The 24,262-nt window shown below is 33.7% G+C and overlaps 1 long non-coding RNA gene across 1 annotated transcript; it reads left to right on the top strand.

The window, feature by feature from the left end:
• Positions 1-266: 266 nt before the first annotated feature.
• On the top strand, positions 267-23,409 carry LOC109153617. The gene is made up of 4 exons (XR_002049550.1): positions 267-277; positions 12,007-12,010; positions 19,108-19,113; positions 23,342-23,409. It is a non-coding gene; the product is annotated as an uncharacterized LOC109153617 (long non-coding RNA).
• Positions 23,410-24,262: the final 853 nt, after the last annotated feature.

Raw genomic sequence — 24,262 nt, forward strand, 5'->3', positions numbered from 1 at the left:
CAACATTGTTGTGTGTTTTTCTTTGATATTGGTGTATTTTTTCGTTGTGCTTGTGTGTTGACTGTAGTGTACATTTCAATACCTACTGGTGTATTCTGACATACCTCAGTTGAGTATTGTAACCAACATTGTTGTGTGTTTTTCTTTGATATTGGTGTATTTTTTGATTGTGCTTGTGTGTTGACTGTAGTGTACATTTCAATACCTACTGGTGTATTCTGACCTACCTAAGTTGAGTATGGTAACTAACATTGTTGTGTGTTTTATTTTGATATTGGTGTATATTTCACTAAGTAATAGTGTATATTTCACTAAGTAATAGTGTATTCTGGACTACATCACTTGAATATAATAAAAAACATTGTTGTGTGTTTTAGTTTTATATTGGTGTATTATTTCTTGTGCTTGTGTTGTTGATTGTAGTGTATATTTCAATAAGTAATAGTGTATTTTGGACTGCATCACTTGAATAGAGTGAAAAACATTGTTGTGTGTTTTAGTTTGATATTGGTGTATTTTTCAACATTGAGCTTATATCATGCAGACACCAAGAGGAAAACATTAGAACTAGAAGATCCCCCGGCAGCAAAACAAATAAGGAGGCAACAAGCCCTTGACTTCATTGATAGAATCGAGGTTGAGCTGCAAAATGAAGATTCCGAGCAACAAAATCAAGATGAGTCCAGCTCAAATGATGAGGAAGATGTACTGGATGTTGAAGACAAAGAAGCTGGCCTGAAGATACGACCCCTTCCCACCCAATTAATGAACCCAATTGCAGACCTAACTGATCCCCAACGCAGAAGTGTAGAAGATATTGGACTAGGGAGACTTCTTGACCTGAATATTACCAATGTCCCAAGGAAGTTGGGGCTCTGGCTTGTTCAAAACTATGACGCTAGGAGCAACACGTTAAACCTGCCAACTGGTGAACGACTACCCATCACAGAACATGATGTTGCTGCCACAATGGGGCTGCCGATGGGAGGCATTGAAATTGTTAAAAGGGCATCCAAGGAAGTGTCTACACTATTGGCTGGCTGGAGAGCAATGTTTGGAAAGACTAACGGCCACATCACCCCCCATATTATGTCTGAGCATATGTTGAGACTAAATGCTACTGATCCTTGGTTCAAAAGGCAGTTTGCACTGCTTGTAATGAGTGTATTGGTTGAGCCCCAAGTCAATGGTTATGTCAACCAAAGCTACATTGATAACTTCCAAAATGTTGACAACATCAAGAATCTAAATTGGTGTAGAATGCTCATCAATTCGCTCATCACCAGCAAGCAGTCATGGCTGGACAGTGTTGATGGGAGATACGGAGGACCAATTATTTTCCTGATGGTAAATATACTACCAGCAAGATGCATCTAATTTATTACCCACCGATCAATTAATACTCTAAAATGCAAAATGCAGATATTCTATGTTGACCGTGTGGTGCTCTACCGGAGGACAGTCCCAAGAAGCTTCCCTGCCATGAAGAGCTGGACATTTAAGCTGCTCCGTCAACGAGAACAAGCAGAGATAAAATCTGGTGGCTTTGGATATGGCCGTCTTGAAGATGCCTTGCCATTGGACAGCACACCGTTCAAAGAAGGAAGTCCCCCCCCCCCATTGATACAATCTGATGTTCGACCCCAACCACTGGCTATTGAAAGTAATGCACCACTTCCCACTGCGTTACAGGTAAAACAGACCACTTGAGTCACATTCATGGTGTACTCCCTTATATCTCTTTTACTGTTTTTAAACCTATTGACTGTTGTGCATCTTACAATGCGGTACCTTAATCAGTTTGTGTGAATAAGATAATGTACTATAATGGTGTGCTTCTTAATAGTATTTAGTGCATATTTTGATATACATTGGTGTGTTTTATTATATCCTTGATGTGCATATGCAGGAGTTTGTTGATGAGATTACTAGCAACACAAGGACAATTGCAACAAGTTTGCTGAGAATATCCAGACTGATTGAAAATGCACCTGCTGCTGTTTTGGAACATCATACATTCAAGCAAGTTTTTGAGTCTTCTAGACAAATGCTAGGATTCAAAGCACAGGAAGATGGACAAATGACATTTACCCAAAGCGAAGACGCCTACTGGAGTGACCCTGAGTTTCTGAAAGCAGTTGATGAGATTGTACGTGCGGTGAACAAAAGGAACTTCCTAAATGATATACCCTCTTTCAGCTTGGGATTGTCACAGGATGAACCAAACAAAAGCTGGGCAGATGTGAGTGAAATTGCACATGACTACCAGGATGTTAACGAAGCTGATGAGCCTGCTGAAGTTCAGTTGGGTGTGGATGATGATCAAGCAGCAAACAGACACCAAGAATGCCCTGAGACAGCTCAACAAGAACCCCTCTCTGACCACCATAAACAGGCCTTGCATGAGACTCACGCAGCTGACACTAATACTGAGGTAATAAACTATAATAAATCCAACATTAACACACTATAAAACCTGATGCTCTCACCTTTAAATATTACAGGTCACACCAGAATGCCAAGGGCAGCCAGCCCCTGCATCGAGTCCACCCCCCCCCCCCCACCCCAACCAGCAGACAAGGGAAAATGCCCAGCTAGAGTGCACAGCCCAATTGCACGAAGACCGATCACATACGTGCTTGACATTGACACACCATTATCTGCAACAGAGGAAGCTATCAGGCAGTGGGTGTTGGAAAATCCTAATCCAAATCTGTAAGCACAACACATTCTAGAAACAATGGTGTGTTGTTTATAAATATTTGGTGCATTATATAATGATGTTGGTGTATAAATATCCTATGCACATTGATGTGCTATTCTATGTGATATTAGTGTATATTATGTTAACTATTGGTGTGTTTATACTAAATGATTAGTGACTGATTGTGTTTTATACCTAACATATTTCTTTTGTTTTCAATAGGACCCAAGAACTGTTCAAGTATGAAGGAAGGGTAATCCATTGGAAAGATATGCTGTCAATGAGGCCAGATTCACAGATCCCAGTCTCTATAATTGATGCTTGGGCAGCCATAATCAACATCCGTGAGTCAGAAAGAGGATGTACGAAGTTCATTGCTTCGTTATGGACAACAGTGAGTTGAACATATAAACCTAGCTTCAACTTTAACCAGCTTACAGTTCTAACAAAAATACCCTTACAATTTGCAGTTGTACACCGTTGTGGACCCACAGGGAGATGAGGACGTTAGATTTGCAAGATTCAAATCAAAGTACCTTGAAGACAAACTCATCGCTGGCGACGTTAGGTGGAACAACATTCTATACGTAAGATGTTAATATACATTTGATGCATCCTACTGTTTATCTATTTGTGGTGCATTACCAAGATTCGTACTAACCCCCGTAAAAAACATATCTTTTTTCTATAACAGTTTTTGTTTCCAATTGTATCATGCAACCACTACTACCTGCTTTCCATTTGCCCACTAATGGAAAGATTTGACATTTTTGACAACTCTTCTGTCACTGTGAAGAAAGAAAACAAGTATGGGACTGTGCTTGCAAATATGGTAACGCACTAAACCCTGTCTGATTACATATAATTACTGCACAACTACAACAAAAAATGCTCAGACTGTATTACTTGATGCAGCAAAAATTCTTGTCAAGGTTCTTGTCTGACCTGAAATCCTCATACAAGGCTGAGAAAGTGAACAAGGTGAAATCTAAGATAATGAAAATGCCTTGGAGAGATGCACACAACAAGGTAGATTGTGGGATCTTTCTCATGCGACATTTAGAGACTTTCCGAGGGCAGACATATGATCAGTGGCAGTGTGGACTTCAGAAGGACAACAAGGACCAGTTGAACAAGCTACGAGTTCGATACATGGCTGCCCTAATCATGTCAGACTTAAATGAACACAAACATAGAAACATTCAGCAGGCAGCAGAGTTCCGGCTTTGAGCATGACATTAATGTGGAAGAAAGACACTGTGAATATCTCTGACTTGACATGTTTTTTTGTGGTTTTTGATGACCAGCAGTTAATTTTTGTGATGCCAGACATCTAATCTGACAACTACATGTGCTCTTTTTGCGCTATAACAATGCACCATATGCTATAGTAAAACGCACCATGATATATTCTAACATGCACAAATATTTCTGTGTTATAAAACGTCTGCATACCTGTAAAATACACCAACCACACAAGTAAACACACACCATTGATATTTATTATAATCAATTTACATGATTCAGTATACACTATTCTGACTGTAATATACACTACATTCAAAACCATAATACATGGTTGAATATATATAAATATGCACCACTATATGACTGAAAACGCACCACTGTCTATTATAAAATGCACAATACCAACCACACTCCAAAAAATCTGATTCTGTGTTATGAATCATCTGCATACCTTTAAATACACCAATCACACATATAAAACACACCACAATCACACATGTAATTCAGAATACACTATAAAATACACCAAATTGTGTGTCAAAACGCACCGTTATGTATTGTAAAACGCACAATTCCACAATGTCTACAAAATCCGAATTCTTTGTGTTATAAAATGTCTACACAACTGTAAAAACATCAAATTCCACAATACAAACCAACTAAGAAAACAACACAAAACTCTAGCCATTTAATGGGCACGTCCTACTATTATGGCCATATTCATCACAAGTATGGCATTTCCTTGATTGCTTTACGCACTTATTCACAGCTTTCTCCCTTGCACTCTTCATCCGCTTCCCGCCGCCCTTGTTCTTAGCTTTAATTGGATCACGCACCTCCACTGTTGACCCCTGAGACACATCACCACAAAATGATTTAATCACACTTTCTTTGCTGCTACCAGCTACCCCATTGTTATCCTCACACCCATCTTTGATAAAAAACTCCCTTTGCTCACAAATAACACGTCTTAGTTTTTCCAACCGTTCTACATTACCATCAGCCAATCCCACGCAAGCATAAATTTCAGACCACATTAGATTAGTAAGCACCCTAACATTGTCCACTTTAGCCGATTGGTCAACAACCGTATCATCAATATCAAATATTGGCTTCAAACTAGCACCTTTTGTCCACCGAGACACCAAATACATAGAAGGAATTCTCTCAAGTCCATGATCTTTAAACACAAAAAAAATATGCCTACACACCAACCCCATCCGCTCAAACATCTTGCATGAACATATAGCACTACAGTCAGCCAACAAAAACTCCACAGACCATGCCTTCTTGTCACCATCTTTTATCCCATAGCACACCTTACCCTCGCACTCACACAAAGACACCACTCGACAAGAAAAACAACCTTCAGAAATCTCTACTTGCACATCATAAAATACAGAAATGGTATAGACATCCATTGCATGTTTCTCCAGCGCCAATGGAGTCTTCAAAACAGGAAAGCATGATTCAGAGTCAGCAGTCAATTTTGCTTGGGCATGTCGTTGTGCACTAATAGCACTATCAAAATGCACCAAAAACTCAACCAAACTGGAATGACCATTGGAGAAACTGCCAAAAAAACTATTTTGAGACTCTGATCGAGATGTTGTCCTAACAAATCCCGACATAAACTCATCATGAAAGTATGGAGATGCCCAAAATGTACGAGACTCAAACAAGTAACGAAACCAACCATTATCACCCAAACCATATTCCTCTATAATACGACTCCATAAATCCTCAAAAGTTTTGGAATCTATAGATTTGTTCCAAACAATGCCATTCAACTTCCTCCTAAACACCTCGTCCTTAGCTAAAACCGGTCCAACCTTCTCGCCAACCTTGCACATTATATGCCACATGCAGAATCTATGTTTTGATGTACCAAACACACGAGCAACTGCAATCTTGATAGCTGGATCTTGGTCAGTAACGACACAAATAGGTTCATGACGCATGGTTTTCTTAAATCTCTCCAAAAGCCAAACATATGAGTCTACGTCTTCCCTCGTAAGTAAACCAGCACCAAATGTGATGGATCTCTTATGGTTATCAATTCCAGTAAATGGGACAAACACCAAATTATACCTACATAATGCACAACCCAATAACTACTGAATATACTAAATATAACAAAACACACTATTTGAAATCAAAATATGCACCAATATATTATACATAATACACAATAACTATAAATTACTAACCTGTTAGATCGGTATGTAGCATCGAATAAAACAACATCACCAAACAATGCAAAGTTCTTCCTTGATACTGCATCTGCCCAAAAAACCCTTGTAAACTGATCAACATCATCAACGTCATATTCAAACTCGAAAGCCTCACACAATTCACGCCTTTTAAAAAGCGTATCTATGAATAGTTGAGCATCACCATTCAATATGTATGCCATCAAATCACGCTTGAAATTCTTAAAATCCACCCCAGTAGCCCCAACATTGGAATACTCACCAACAATCTCCTTAAACAGCTTATACGATCGAACATACCCAATATTTGCCCGAACACAACTTGCAATGAACATTTGATGGCCAGTATCAAGACTACGATTCACCTTTAAAAACTGCTTAGCAATAATTGAACACATCACATGAGTGTGTCGTTCCTCCAAAAAATGCACAACAAACAGTCCATTAGACTTACGCTTAAACACCACTCTAGCCTTGCAGCCAACCCTATTTGTCACCCTCCGTCTCTTCACAACAATAGGCTTACCATCACCAACACACGTAGATTGAGTACTATAAATACTCTGTTTAAACCCCTCTCGGCTACAAAATACCTGTCTCTCCACAACAACACCATCCCTCCTCCTCCGAATTGTACCCTTTCTACAATCAAAACCAACATACCCAGCATACTGTTTATAAAAAACAATAGCACAATCCAATGAATCAAACGTTTGCCCCACCATAGGCTTCAAACTATCAGTGCAAACTGGACGACAATACTTAGTCAACCCAGGAGACGTTTCCAAAACACATGCATTGTCTTCCGCCTCAACATCAGTCAAACAGTGTTCACTGGCACCCTGACCACTAGTCTCTACAGCAACATCAGTTGAATTCCCTTCATCACACTGACTCCCACTTCCTTCTACGCAACCATCAATATGACCACCATCAGTGGAATGCTCTGTATTGCATACACCACCACTGCCTTCTACACCGGCATCAATTGACGTATCTTTATCACAAACGAAGCCCACCGGGTCCATAATAATAGCTGCACACTATGTATATATAATAACACACTAAAATAACCAATGCATGACATTTGGTAACTACAAAACACATAAAATACTATACTACTTAATATGCACCACAATCATGCAACTTTCACACTATATTAACACAATAACACACAACATTGTAACAACAACAGTGACTTATCTCACCACCAGAAAAATATCAAACCAGATAAAAAAACGCTATACTACATTAATATGCACCACGATGATTCAAATTTCGCACTGTATTCACGCATTAACGCACAACGTCGTACAGCAACATCGACTTATCTCACCCCCAAGAACAATATCAATCCATATAAAACCGATATAACACATCCATGACATAACAAACGCATATTATTATGATCAAAATAAAACTACAAACGTCAATACATCAATACATACCATTCTCCATCGCACAAACTGCCCGGTATACTCAGATTGCCCTACCAACTGATCTCCGGCGACCTTCTCCGATTTGCGAACCGATCGCGATCTTGAACTTCCCGAAATTGCGATGTGATCGCTATCTTGATCTTCTCTTCACCAAGTTGCCGATTCTCTCCGAGTTTACATATATAGAACAGAATAGAATAGAAATTACCTTATATACATTCCCGTAACCATGTAAATGAAATTACATAACTACCCCCACTTACCAAAACGCGAACAACTCTTCCTTATTTTTGAAAATACGCCTCTGCCGTTAGATTGCCTTGATGCAACGGTTCAAATATAACCACACTGCCACATTTGAGCATTATTCTATATATATATATATATATATATATATATCAAAAGAGTGTTATTCACGGAAGGATTTTATTAAAAGTATCAAATGCAGTTTTCTGTTATGTAGCCAAACACCGGAAAGGAAAATGTTTCATTTTCTAAAAAACATTTTCCGGAAGTCATTTTCCTGCTTTCCAAACTGAGTCTTAAAAGATTTCATGCATAACCATTCATTTGTTTTGTATCTCATTAAAGATCGTCTGGATCTCTTCAACCTGATTCAAGACAGTTTTAAAATCTACCATCTTGTAATCAATGAATTGGTCGAGAATAAATTTCTTTGCCCCGTCATCTTCACTCTTATACTTTTAGTCTAAGGATTATTTCCACAACTCCTTAGTTGTCTTCAATATGCAATGAACATTGTACAGTGTTTCATTTAGCTTGTTCAAAACATAGTTTCAGCATAAGAAATAAAAATGTTTCCAAACTTCCACTATGCTAACAATCTGCCCATTAGACTCAAGTTCCTTCAGATTTAGAACCATCTCAGTTAAGAATCTCACAAGTTCAAAAGTCGTTAAGTAAAACATCGTTTTTGCTTCCACCATTTTAAAATTCAAACCATTGAATTTCTCCAGCTTCTTAGCCAAACAACTTGGTATCGTAACGATTACTTGCATCATAGGGATAAACCCTTACATATATGCCAATGTTGGCCAAGGTTCAAGTATTTGAATATGCAATATTTGCCTCATTCACATTGATGTCATTTGTGACATTGCTGTCTTGAAAGTTAGTGGAATCCAGCGAATTATCAATTGATCAGTCACAAATTTTGAAATAAAATTCCTCAAAAATTCAATTTAAATAACCAACAAAAATCCAAGGCTAGATTGTGAATCACGTACACTTTTCTTAAAACTGTTATTTTTGTAATCTAATTCCAGACTTTTGTATTTTTGCTCAATTTAGTCTTCTGTTTTTCCATCCATTTGGTGTTAAATAGAGGGACAATTCAGTAATTTTAATATTGACATCACTTTACACCTAGACATGCAAAGTGCGAAATTTCTATTTTTTTTACGAATTACTCTTAGAATTACTCCCAAAATTAAACCTGCGAATTAATATATTTTTTTTCTTTTGAATAAAGCCTTGATGTCGATGCCATGATGGTTGACAACCAAGTTTTTTAAAAAAAAAAAATTAAATTAAATTTTTATAATAATTATTATTATCAAAAATTTAAAGCTTGACCGCAAGCTCTTTAATTTTTTTTAATACATTATTATTATCAATAATAGTAAAATTTAAACCACTAATTTATATATATATATATATATATATATATATATATATATATATATATATATATATATATATATATTAATTTTCAATAATAATAATAATAATGATAATAATAATAATAATAATAATAATAATAATAATAATAATAATAATAATAATAATAATAATAATAATTATTATTATTATTATTATTATTATTATTATTATTATTATTATTATTATTATTATTATGTGAATTGGGCACTCAATTCATCAAAACATATTGATATAGCACTTCAATCACCTTTAACTTGGAGATTACTTCGAATAACATGTCAAATGTGGTTAATTATACTTCTTTAATTTGTAAGTTCATGTGTCTAATTGAAGCGTTTTCTAATTCAAATGCTTAACTATACTTTCATGAATAGTTAATGGCTTATTTGACACTTATCCCTTTGTTATTTTCCTTTACGATGCAAAAGTTATTTTCAAGATCCGGCCTAGTGTTAATTCTCAAAATGGTCCTCTAACTATGACCTTTTCTCAAATTGGTTCATTGACTTTTAATTACATCCAAAGTGATCCTCTGACGATTGAATTTTAAGCCAAAATGGTCATTCGTTAGTTTTGGTGTTAGGTGTGTGTTAAAATGAAGGGTAAAACTGATAATTCAGGTTTTGTTATTGATAATGTATTAATTATTATTTTTATTTCCCTTTTATTTATAATTTTATTAATTTTTTCTCTTAGTGGGTGTTTACTCAATTGTGTAATGCATGATATTGTACTAGTAATATTAATTAATATATGATTGATTACATAAAAAAAAAAAATCATAATCTGATCAGTTTAATAAATGTAAATCTAATATTCTAATGTGTTATTATTGTATTTGAATACATTAAACTGGCCACCAAATAATAATAAAATAAAATAAAAGAACCGTTCTAAAACGGAAAAAACAAGTTACCCATCCAAAGTTGAAATCACAAAAAAACGAATGAAAATTAGTCTAAGTATATATGTCATCACTTTATCCTTCAATTATGCCAGTCCACTACGAATAAAGATTAGTTTAAGTATATATGATACGAACTTAAATATAAGTCTTATAATTAGAGCATACTCAAAGACTTTGTGATCTAATAAAAAAAAAAGTTATAGCAAAAATATATACACACGGAAAGGATGCGTACGGGTGAATGGGCAATTTCCAGTTCCAATCACAATATATATAATGGAAGGATAAGAAGAGAGACTCCACCTCCACTTGTCAACTTTCATAAATCAATACCAACTTTCCTCATTAAAGTAAACATTTCTATTTCATCTTCCATTATTATAACCCGTGATTCAATGTCTTACTAATATGATTTAAACTGCATGGATCAATTCATTCTCGTCCAAACATTTAAAAAAAAAAAAAAGATAAGAGTCATTTAAAAATAAAATATCTCTGATCTCAAAGTAATGTATAACTAAATCAAATATTATATAAATTTAGTACTTGACATTTACTCATAACTAATGTGTGACATGACAACAAACACTTACAAATTTTATTAGAAATGATTCCATTCAATAAGCATCAGACAGTACTTGGAAATATTAGATTTCACAACTAACTATTTAACATGAAAATCATATATTAGTAGACTGAATAATTAGCTTTATAAGATTCTTGATTAAATTTGTTAGTGGTCCCATTTGTAAAGCTAATTAAAGAATGGGTTGGGTTGGTGAGAAACAAATTATATTGCCTAATTAGTCATAATCAATTTGTTCATCTCAAAAGCCTGATAATAGCTGTCCATAACTCAAGAACTAACATCACTAATCTCTCTACTTAACTACCACCTCGAGAATGGCTCAACGCATAACTATCATAATTGCTTCACTACCATGCTTAACCTCACTAATAATCTAATATAATATAATTTGTGCTCCGATTATAACATTGTTTTTAAAAGGTTGAATCCCCAACCCCAAAGGTCTCCCACGTCTCGACTTGAGAGAGCATCACACTTATAACATGTTTTGTTCATAGAATGAGTTAGTAATAAAATAATGTTCCTGTGAATAATCTTATTACATTGTTTGTCTTGGAAATAACATTCCTGACAATGAGATATTACCTTGTGGAGAAATAACCATTCTTAAAGGGGCTTGACATTAGCTATTCTCATGCTATCGGGAATTGCTTTTAAATTATAATACCAAAATATTCTTTACACACATGCGCGTATATATATATATATATATATATATATATATATATATATATATATATATATATATATATATATGGAAGGGATCATGTGCATTTGTGGCTTCCCGTGCGGTTGAATAATGTGCGTAAATTTTATATTTAATGTACGTGAGTCTTGTGCTTAATGTGCTTGAGATTTGTACGCGTGCATGTCTAATGTTAATGTGTGTGAGTTTTGTACTTAATGTGTCTGGGTATTGTGCTTAATGTGCGTGAGGTTTGTGCTTAATGTGCGTGAGTTGAGTTCAGAATTACGAGCTCAGAAGGAAGCAAAACAGAAAGAGAAGGTGGGTGAAGCTTTTCTGATTGTGTGTGAATGGATGGATATATGTAAACGCACATATGGCTGTTCTGATTTTATGTTTTATCTGTACAGGAGAGAGAGAAAAGATTGAGAAAGAAGGAAAGAAAAAAGGGTGGTGGCCTGCTAATGAGAACGAAAATGTTTCAATCTGTAAGAGCATAAAAGACAATGTGAATGAAGCTGAAACAAAGAAGACTGAGGAGGGTGGTAAGAAAACTCAAAAGGCCCTTCAGTATGCAAAGCAAAACAAGACAAAATTCATTCCTCCACCACTTCGAAACAAAAACAAGAAGAAAATGCAGAAGTGGATGCGCATAATTTTCACAGCAGTGGATGAAGAACATGTAAGATTTTTCCTAATAATATATATTGTATATTATATATTAGGGCCTTAGTTAAGTGGTGCAAGTTGACTAGGCTTATTAAGTGGTATGGTTGAACTGAATAACTAGAAGTTGTTAGTCAACCAGACTCTGTGCCTAATATAATCCTGGATTGATGGGATACATGATGATTGATGTTAGCACATTCAGTTACGGTACTCAGACTGCTCAGTAGATACCAATACACCATCTTGGGTTCTGAGTCAGGTTTGAGGCAAAACATGGCTAACGGTCTACCGTTAAGAGGCAACACAACAGGAACATCAACTATGACTGGAGATCAACACGGCTATGCTTCCACTATCATACGAGGTCAGGTTTCTCGTATACTATGGTTTATTATAGTTAGACTATTGTATATCTAACATTCACCCACGCACATTAAGCACACAACTCACGCACCTTAGGCACAAGACTCACACACCTCAAGTACAAAACTGACGCACATTAATATTACACATTCACGCACATTAAGTACAAATGTCAGGCACATTAAGCACAAGACTCACGCACATTGAGTACAAATCTCACGCATATTAATCAACTGCACAACCGCACTGGAACCTTTCACTATATATATATATATATATATATATATATATATATATATATATATATGTGTGTGTGTGTGTGTGTGTGTGTGTGTGTGTGTGTGTGTGTGTGTATGTATGTATGTATGTTTGTAGGTCGTACATAACCTGTAATATGATAAAATAAAACAGAATAAGCATACACTTAATGTTGAATATTAATAATTCACTTTCAAAATATGATTGTGCAATAACTTTTCAACATACTTTACTTGTGGAACTTGCATCCATTGACAAATTCTCAAAGAGTTTGTCGAAAAATTCAACAAACACTTGAAGGAATGGAAAATCTATATATGATATTCACTATTTTGTTGTGTGAACGTCTCGCATGAGGTTTAAGTCATGCGAGAACAAGTACATTATGAAAGCGAACAACGACACTTTTGGTTAGCGTGACGGATCAAATTGAATATGATTTTCACAAACATATGTTTAAACTCAATGATTTTGGGTCGTTGAAGGCTCCCGGAGTGTTGATAGCACTCAGCTAATTGGTAAATTAAACTTTTGTTATAATTTCGTTCTATATTAGGTGTTTTTTGAATTTATTTTTGATATACTAAAAATACATTCCTGATCGTCAACTTAAAGTAGTTTGGTTGTTCCTTGCTGATTTGATTAACCATGTAGTTTCCATTACTGAGCCAAAAGTTATCGAAGTCAATCGAAACCCGCAAGGGTTGATTAATTTCTTCATTGAAGATTTTCGGTAGGAATTTTTTAGATGACTTTTATATTTGATTAACTATAAATATAGCTTTCATCATGACAGAGTAATGGTGCTAGCACCCGACCCGGGTTGTCAACAGGCACCTGACCAGGCCCCCCGTGGAAACCCAACCGGCAAAACTCCAACGACCAGAAGTCATTTACTACCCCGCTCATTCAAGACAAGGAAATAATGGCCCAACTCCTCATTATGTTAGCTGTTACGTTACCGCCTCATCAAAGAGCAGTTGCTGAGGAGACCTGCACTTGTGGAAGTGAGCCGTTTCACTTATTAGAAGGTCATTACTGCCTATTATTATAATTGTTACCATTATATTGTTATAAGTAGATGATTCTTGGATGAGGAGGGGGACACACTCAATACTCTTGTACTAAGATACGCCCACTATCTTGTACTCAAACCTATTGCAACACAACTTACATTGTCTCAGTTACATAATAATATTATCCGGTAACATATTTACCGTCATTGGTGCTTTCATTGAGAGCCTGAGTCCGACATTCAAGCAAGTGACAACACACACAACTCATTCCCTCTTTCAACAGCAAGCTTGAAAGAATGGTGTCCGGCAGCTCCCACGGTTCCTGCAAACAATAACAATATAATCTCTAAATTATTTAATTACAAAATCTTACTTATTCCATAAAAATACTACTAAATTAAACCTAATAATATTTATATGTAGTTTTGTTAGCTTATTGACTCGGCACCCACTTGATGAATAACATATGTCATTTGCATCATTCTGACTACCCTTTTCTTCTTTGGCTTCCACTTCAGTTACATTGGGAATTCATACTTTTAACTTTGGGGCCTATAAGCTAGCTAGAGTTAGCGTTATAATTATTCAATAAAAATAATGATTAGTCATTAACAATATTGACATTTGGTGAATGATTTTTATAATTAAAAAAAAAAAAAAAAGTTAGGTTCTTTTAAATTCACTATTGGTTGGTAGATTTTGCCCATAAGAATGAGTATGAAAGTGATTGTTGTTGTTTGGTTGATATGTTTTTAAAACACTACTATGAGTTTCGAATACCTCATCAATTGAAAAACTCATACCCAAATGAAATAAGGGTTTCATTCTCTTATTCATTCTCAAGCACTATTATTAGTAACCATTCTCATCCCACCTTACTGCCAAACATGTTAAATACTTTCACCAAAACCCATTACCATTACCAAGTATTTGATACCCATTTCGATTCCGATTCTTATGTGTGAACCAAACACACCCTAAATAAGTATAATAAAATCCAATTCACTTAAGTTTGCAGGCAAGAATTCATCATGTACTTAATGTTCAAAAATAGTCCGGGCTTAGCTTATTGGTTCAATAGGTAGTATTTGAGATAAGACACTAAAGTGTGTGTGTGTGTATATATATATATATATATATATATATATATATATATATATATATATATATATATATATATATACTAGTTTTTTACGCGCATTGCGCGATTGGGATAATGCCCAATGCTTTTTTTTTTAAATAAGTATTTTAAAGTATATTAAGGCATGATTATATTGAAATTGTTCATGCATATATAATTGAAGGTTGAATTTGCGTATTTAAATAGGTAATTCTTTTCCCAAAGGTTGAGTCTCCAACCCCAAGGGCCCCCCACACTCCGACCCGACAGAGCATTGTGGGAGGTTGTAAATGCTGATACGCACAAGGAATCTACCTACTTTGGACATAATTCCCGCACTGCCGCCGCCGAGGTTCAAAACTTGGTCTCTTCTCCCAAATACTACCCATTAAACCATTGAGCTAAGCCGGTGCGGGTTAAATAAGTAATTCTAAGTTTACAAATGCAAGATAATATAGTCAAGATTGATTATAATTGTCAATAAAATAATTGTATAGGTATGGTTGAAACCAAATACGAGACATAAGGGAGAACAAATAAAAATTAGGGCATAAAATATTAAATATATACTAATATTGTTTGAGGAGATTCCGACATTAGGATTTGTGGTTAAGTTCTATTAAGACTTTAATATTAGAATTAGATTAATGGTGTAGTTATAATTCTATATTAGACTTTAATATTAGAATTAGACTAACGGTGAATTAACGGAAAAATTAAGAAAAAAATTAAAACCTGAACAATATGAACCATTCATTTGATTTAATAATTTGGCGGTCATTTTTTCTACCCAATGTTAATAATTAAATAAATTTGCTGGTCAAATCCGCTAGTATAATCCGCTAACGCTAATCGCTAACTGCTGATTGTCAAACAATGACATTGCGAGGTAGTTCTCACTTCAATTTGTTGTGTGATTTGAATACTCTCTTTGTCACAAAATCTCTCAAGTAGTTAATATGGTTGGCTTTATTAATTATATTTTTTAAATTTTTTCATGGTATTAATAAAATACTTGGTAAATAAATATATAGCATTATTTTGTATTATTACTTTGATATTTAATTAGAAAAATAGTGCACAAAAAAGATAATAGATAATAAAGACAATATAACTAATGAAAATATTTCTCTTAATTAATTTATTGATAATGAATAATTTTTTTTTTACTGAATTAAGACATTGTAAGGACAATGTAGCGAATATAATCAATTAATAAATTTGAATATAAAGAATTTTTATATTGTAGAAAAATAAAGACAATATAACTAATACAATTATTTCTCTTATTTAATTTATTGATAATGAATAATTTTTTTTTGAATAAAGGCATTGTGGACACATAATTCTAAATTAAAGAAATGCATATCTATAATTTTTTGTTGTAGCTACTAAATTATTATTTATATAATTTAATAAGAGTAAAATAGAGTACTAATTATGCCAACTTTGATTGGGATGAGGTTCGAACCTAAGACCTTTTTTTTTATTATTGAAATCAATGAGTAAGTTAACGGTAAACAAACGGTAATTCTTAAAATTTTAACGAAATTAGTAACGGTGTGTGGGTATTTTAGGAAATTTTAGTGTAAAATTTAAATCTTATCAATCTTTTAATCAATCTGAGCCATTCATTTGATTAAAATCTGTGACCGCCATTTTTTCTACCCATTATAGGCCTAACTCTCTTGGGCTCTTATTAGTATAGTAGATATATATATATATATATATATATATATATATATATATATATATATATATATATATATATATATATATATATATATATATATATATATATATATATATATATATATATATGACTCGCAAACTCGGTCTATTTAAACTAGATTATACATCTCCATAACATAAGATTGAAAATCTAATTTATAATCAACTATGTTATTTTACTACTAAGGTTTATAATACTTAGACGATTACAGATTCAAGAATTCTAAATGGCAATTTACTGGAATTATATATATATATATATATATATATATATATATATATATATATATATATATATATATATATATATATATATATATATATATATATATATATACACACACACACACACATATGTATGTATATATATATATATATACATATATACACACACACGACGTCATTTTGAACTTTAATTTTAACAGAGATTTGTTTTTCAGTTCGCGTTATTTTAATATTGTAAAGCATGTTTCTGTGTATTGTGTTATGCGTTTCTGTGCATTGTGTTATGCGCTTCTGTACATTAAGCATAAGGATTATGTATATGAAATTGATTAGTAGTTGTATAACACAAAACACATTGTATGTCTTATTTTACGAATTTATGTCTTTTATTATGCAATTATGTGCCTATATGACATTAATTATTTACATAAATCATATCTGGGAATAAGTAAAATAGAAAACATGTGTATGTATCTCGTGTTATGCGTTTCTGTACATTATGTTACGAAATTCTGTACATTAAGCATAAGGATTCTAAACATGAAATTGATTAGTAGTTGTATAACACAAAACACATTGTATGTCTTATTTTACGAATTTATGTCTTACATTATGCAATTATGTGCCTATATGGCTATATGACATAAATTATTTATACAAATCAGATATGAGAATAAGTAAAATATAAAATATGTATATCGTGTTATGTGTTTTTGTGTATCATATTATGCATTTCTGTACATGAGAAATAGAAAGTTACGAAATCTGTTAAAACTTACATATCGAACGACGTCGTTTTGATTCAGAGTCCACAATGATGTGTAGGTCCTAGTCCACGATATAATTGCCCTTTTAATATACAAATTTATAAAATACAATACTTACTTCAGACCCTTCAGCTGCGCTGTAATTAAAATACATTCTAATTTTAATCTAAAATGTTTGAAATGTAATTTCATCCTTTTAAAAATAAAAAGTAAAAGATATATAAAAATCAAGAAAAGTATTACTAAAAATGAAGTAAACTCCATATAATAATATTCGACTATTCGTACGTACATAAAGAGTGAGTGAATAAGGTCCACAAATTTAACGTGCGCTCCTTTATGGAAAAGCTAGCGAGATAATTATTATTATGTGGTAATTCTGATTATCTAAAGCAAAACAATAAGGATGTATGTAATGCAGACTGTCCACCCACCCAAAAGCTCCCTAATTATTTTAGCATTAGCCCTCATGCATGCATGTAATGTAATCACTAATCAAATCCCCCTTTTTAATTATGCTTAGCTAAACCATCTTAGGGAAGTTAGGCAATCAATTCACAACGACCGGACCACACCCGTCCTACTTTTACTCTTCCCATAAGTCACCCATCATTATTGTGTGAACAAGCTGTCTAAATCAAACTATCAAATAATGCACTTTTAGTATATTAAAATGTACATTATATTTAAAAAAACGTACATTATTTAAGTACTGAAAATACATTATTTTATATAATGTACATTCAATATACAAAAAATATACTTTTAATATATTAAAAATGTACTTTTTTGTTATTATCCACACAATAATTTGCAATAAACCACAAAATGGACTAATATTTTCATGTCCTAAAGTGATTGAATTGGGTCATTTGGGTGGGACCAAATTAAAAGAAAAAACAAAATATCTTTGAAGTTTGAACATTAAAATTGATAGGTGTATTATAACTTCATATAAATGGAGTAAAATTTGGAATGTCTGTTATATATAACTCCACACAAATGTTGCCACATGCTTAGTTTCTATCTTATAAGCAAATATTATTTGATATATATATATATATATATATATATATATATATATATATATATATATATACACACACACACATATATTACAAATTAATTGTCACGGTACGAAGTAAAAATTGAGACAAATTGTACAATTTTACACAAATGAGTTTTTTCCATGCAAAAAAATTTGAGATGACCTTTTTCAAAAAAAAAAAAAAAAAAAAATTGAGATGACCTGTAATAAATCATTATAGTTAAACATGTATTATTTGTTTTGCCGAATAATTCGAACATTTTTAGTAACTTAATATACACTTACCTAATTACACATGCAATTTATTATTAATATCCCGATGGTAATATACTTATGCTAATAATATTAACATGGTAACGTCCGATGATGCATTAAATCAATCTAAATATGTATAGAAAAATGATAGATGTACTCCTAGGGAGTATAACGTATATTATTCCAGTCACGTGTACAAATTTTATTTATTGGATAAAAAAAATGAATGAATAAAAAACAATGGTCCAATATTATTTTTTTTAGATCAATCAAATTAAAAATGACACATCAGCATGAAGTAGTAATTAAGAGCAACCACAATAGTGGTGTTTGTTCAGATTTTTTAGAAAAATTTAACTGAAGTAAAAGAGAGAGAGAGAGAGAAGAGGTGAGAGCATCCTACAAAGAGTAGTTTTTTGTCTCTGACATGGACCCCACCAAAATTTGAAAAGGGATGCCATTTTTCACGTGAGGCGCAACAACAGCGCCCATCCGGACATGTTACTGTAGCTTTTTTTCTTTTCTTTTTTTTTTTTTTTCCTCAATCCTTCTCTCCTACTTGACATCTTAAAATTTGTGCAAAACACCAACTATTGAGGATGTCCTAAGAGCTCGTAGGTATATTACTATTTTATTTAAACATTTGTTAGACAAAAAATGATATTTTCTCCTTTTGATTTATTTTTGAACGTGATAGTATTAAAAGATTAAAATTAGAAGGTAAATTTAAGAGGGTAATGTAGTAAGATTGTTTGACCATTTCGGTGGAGAATTGTGTGGTCTGTATGCATTACCTTTTATATGTGTTATACTGGGCGTAAGTCGAAAAGAAAATTGCTTATAAATAAGGGCTCCTAGGGTTAGGGTTTCCCCAGAGAAATGACCTGGACGAAATCTTCTCTTCTCAATCCTCTCATCTCATCAACATCATCATCATCATCCTTCCATAACATAACAACTCATCAAGAAATGAAAAGGCACAAAGTGGTTGTGAGGAGAGGGGAATCTTCGCAGAGCTCTGCAAATTCGTCGTCGTTCGCGGCGAGGACAATCCGGTACGGGGAGTGCCAGAAGAACCACGCCGCCAGCGTAGGGGGGTACGCGGTGGACGGCTGCCGGGAGTTCATGCCGAGCGGGGAAGAAGGGAGCGGCGCCGCCGCCCTCACGTGCGCCGCCTGCGGCTGCCACCGCAACTTCCACAGGAGGGAAGTTCAAGCTAATGAAGTCCTCAACGACGTCTCCTCTTCAAATGCAGCGTAGATATGATATATATATATATATATATATATATATATATATATATATATATATAGTAAGTTTATGTGTGTTAGTGTGTATGTATTTGTGGCTGTAGTATTAGCTACAAGATTTTTTCGGTTTTGGGTGTCTGGTTAAACTCATATATATATACTTATATATGTGGCTTTGGAGATCAGAAGACTATGTTACGTTGTTGTAATGTTTTGGGGTTTGATATATATATATATAAATACAAAATCTTATATTATACAATGGATGTGATGCTTTCTTAACAGACAGATCCCTTGAGTGTTGGGTCATTCATGATGTTTTTTTAGGTATACTTCTCATTCTTTTTAAGTACTCTTATATTGTGTATGTGTATTTACTTAATTATTATTAGCAGCTATCATAGCCGCATTTACGAATTGACTCTAAGGATTTCCTTGTCTTCAATGATCACTTACATGGGAGCACATTGGTTGCCACATAGCTAAATGTTGTGAACATCTTCCTTAAATTAAGGTGGATATATGTTGGAGAATATATAATTAATAATTAATGTTGTGGGCAGTCATCTATATCAGATCAGAGCCTCATATCATGCAAAATTTGATGTGTAAAGCAGAGACAATATGGTAAATTGAAGAGAGAAAATAGCATTACATTGTGATATGATGTTTAGTGTCCAAGAAAATTGTATTGATTTGATTTATAGATCATCAGATCACCCAGGCCACCAGATATATAATACATATATTATGCATGCCCGCGCAGGGCTAGCCAACTCAACCCAATCTCTTTGAGGGTTGAACTTAAAACTTTTATGACTACTGGAAATTCCACCATGAAAGTGATCTTAAATTAAATCTAAAGTAAAAAAGTGGTCGGAAATAGCTATAAAGGTTTTTCCGGACAAGCTTTTCAGGTGGTCGGAAATTCCACAATTTTCAGCAGTGATGGTTACCGAGCATAACTAACTAATTGTTGCAATTACACATAATTGCTTACCTTTATATATGCATACATTAATTACTAGAGCTATTTGTGTCTTTAATTTATTACTTAAATGACTATAGACATCTTTACTGCTGGAAACTGGTATGGCACAGATGCAAAAAGTAGTAAAGCTGGATAGAAATATGAATAATCCTAGACCAAGCAAAAAGCACAGAAGGCAGGAGGGTGGTATATTTGGTGGGCGTAAAATTGTAGAGGCTGAGGATGCCGAACAGATGCGATCTGGGCCACAAACACAGACACGTACAATGCGGTACCAGAATGACGATGTGGTTTGTGGTGTGCGGGAGATGAGATGAGATGAGATGAGAGTGTCAGCGTCATCTGCCCAACATATGTTTTAAGGATCAAAGTGAGGGCGAGGAAGAGTTGCAGTGCCGAACAGAGAAGACGATGGCCACTCAGAAGATGCGCGGTACCAGAAGCGTGTCGTTTGATGTTGGGCATGTGAATGTTCGTTCATGCACACTCACACCCGCCCCGCTACTATATATGTTAGGTATTATATATATATATATATATATATGGAGATCGATCCAGAGCAACTTATTAGGTATGTGTTAATTGTAATCTGGTACACGTCAAATCTCCTTCTCATCTACTATATGTCAGCCTGCACCCACCCTATTCCATATATATTGTTTCATTTCTTACAGTAAGTTATAAGTATATATATATATATATTCCGGGATTAGGTGCGACAAACTCCTCTTGTGCCCGTATGTGATGCACTTAGCTAGGAGTGGTCTGTGATGCACCGCCAAATATTGGTCACGCATAACTAAATGCACCAGGATATCAACGAAAATACTAAAATGTCACCACAGTACCAACATTTGATGGTGCACAAGATTAGCCTGTAGTGCACCACAAACGGCTGCACCTCCACGAGGGAGGAGTCTCAAGATTAGCCCGTAGTGCACCACAAACGGCTGTACCTCCACGAGGGAGGAGTCTGATGCACCTAAACCAGGCCCTATATATATATATATATATATATATATATATATATATATATATATATATATATATATATTATCCTGGTTTCCATTATATTGTGCCCATGTTTTGTTAGGTCGTCCAACTACACGTACGTACCAATCCCATCCCCAGAGAATGTGAAAGTCCAGGTGAAACAAATTAAATGTTATCAAGCTGCTATTTGTTTTTATGTGCAGACATGGAAGTAATACAGCATCTTCATCACCAAAGTTTGTGTATACAACAGGCCAGGTGGAATATATGTGTGTGGGGATCAAATGAGAACAAGTCTTTAGGAGATAGATAATAATTAATTAATCTGAGCCTTACATTTGGAAAAATGGGATGGATCATATCAAATTAAAAAAAAAATATGATGACATTTTCGTAATTATTACCAACTTTACGATACAAACTTGAACACTAAAATCTGTAATTCTTAGATTTTTCAAGGTTGCACATTTAGTATTAACATTTTGCATATTTAGTATTAAAAGATTGCACTTGCAAAAATGCATTGCACTTAGAGTTTTGATTTTAGAGTTATGACTGAGTTTTTTGTTTTATTTGGTTTAGTGGTTCACTTTTAACTGCTTAAGGTCTAGCATTTGTAGTTTAGATTTAAAATTTAACTTTTTTGTTTATTTTATTATAAAATTTACCAGGCATATTTAGTTGTTAAAGATTTCATATTTAAGTGTCCAAGTTTGCATAGTTAAGTTGATGATAATTACGAAAATGTCATCGCGTTTTTTTAATCTGATTAGATCCGTCGAATTTTTACAGATGTAAAGTTGAGATTAGTTTTTATTTCTCTCATATGGTACCGTTCTTAAGGATCATTAACACGCATGCGCACGCGCGCGCGCACACACACACACACACACACACACACACACACACACACACACACACACACACACACACATATATATATATATATATATACGGAGCAGGGCCGGATTTTGGGCTGTGCAAGCAGCCCAATAGCACAGACCCCCAAATTTTAGGGGCTCAAAATTTAATTTTTACTTAACTAGTTAGGAATTAAATACAAAATTTTTTATTTGCATTTAATCATAGAGGATTGCACATGAAGAGATGGTAAAAGCAAATCTTTTCCTTGCGCACATTCCATTTTACCTTATTATTATTATTATTATTATTATTATTATTATTAGAAAAAATTACGGTATTAGTTTTAAAAATTAGGCTTTTGGTAGGGCCTCATTCATTTACAAGAACGGGGCCACCAAAATCTAGAAACCGGCTCTGATACGGAGTATATACTAAGGATCAAATGAGGACCTATCTTTAAGTGAGGATCTGAGGACTTATGTGATCTTTTCATTTAATTAAGCTAATGATTGTGATATTATTCTATGCAATGAATTTAATTTTTCGTACTCAATTTGTTGTGCATTTTTTCTCAGTTTTTTGGGCATTCAATCTCAATTTGTTCTGCATTTGTGGTCAATTTGTTGTACATTTGGTCCCAATTTTTTAAGCATTAATAGTATGATTGTTGTGCATCAAGTTCACTTTGTTGTGAAGTCAGTTTTTAACTTTTTGTTTTGTCATAGCCTTTAAATCACTCTAAATGGATGATAAGAATTAGTCATTACCTAAAGATAGGTCTTCACCTGATCCGGAACTTTTATATATATATATATATATATATATATATATATATATATATATGTTACACCGTAATATGTATATGCATGCATGCACTCTTCACTACTTTCTATGCATGGTCATTATATTGTGTCACCCTCATATTACCGGACGACGTGCTTCAATTCTGCCAACCCAAATGTGGTTAACTTTAGTCAATCGTTATATCGTGCACTGATGCATTGTGCGCCTTGTTCAAAACGACGTCGTTTTTATGTTATGATTTTATATGTATTATATTAAAAGTTTATGTGTATTATGTTAAGAGTTTATGTATATTATGTTAAAAGTTTGTATATTCTGTTAAGAGTTTATATGTATTCTGTTATGAGTTTATGTACATTCAAAACAGGAGATTTTTATTTTTTAAAAAACGTCAAAAAGGAGAAACGGAATTTCTAAAAGAAAAAATAATAATAATTCAA

The sequence above is a fragment of the Ipomoea nil genome, unplaced genomic scaffold (assembly GCF_001879475.1).
Source record: "Ipomoea nil cultivar Tokyo-kokei standard unplaced genomic scaffold, Asagao_1.1 scaffold2516, whole genome shotgun sequence".
Classification (NCBI taxonomy): Eukaryota; Viridiplantae; Streptophyta; class Magnoliopsida; order Solanales; family Convolvulaceae; genus Ipomoea; species Ipomoea nil.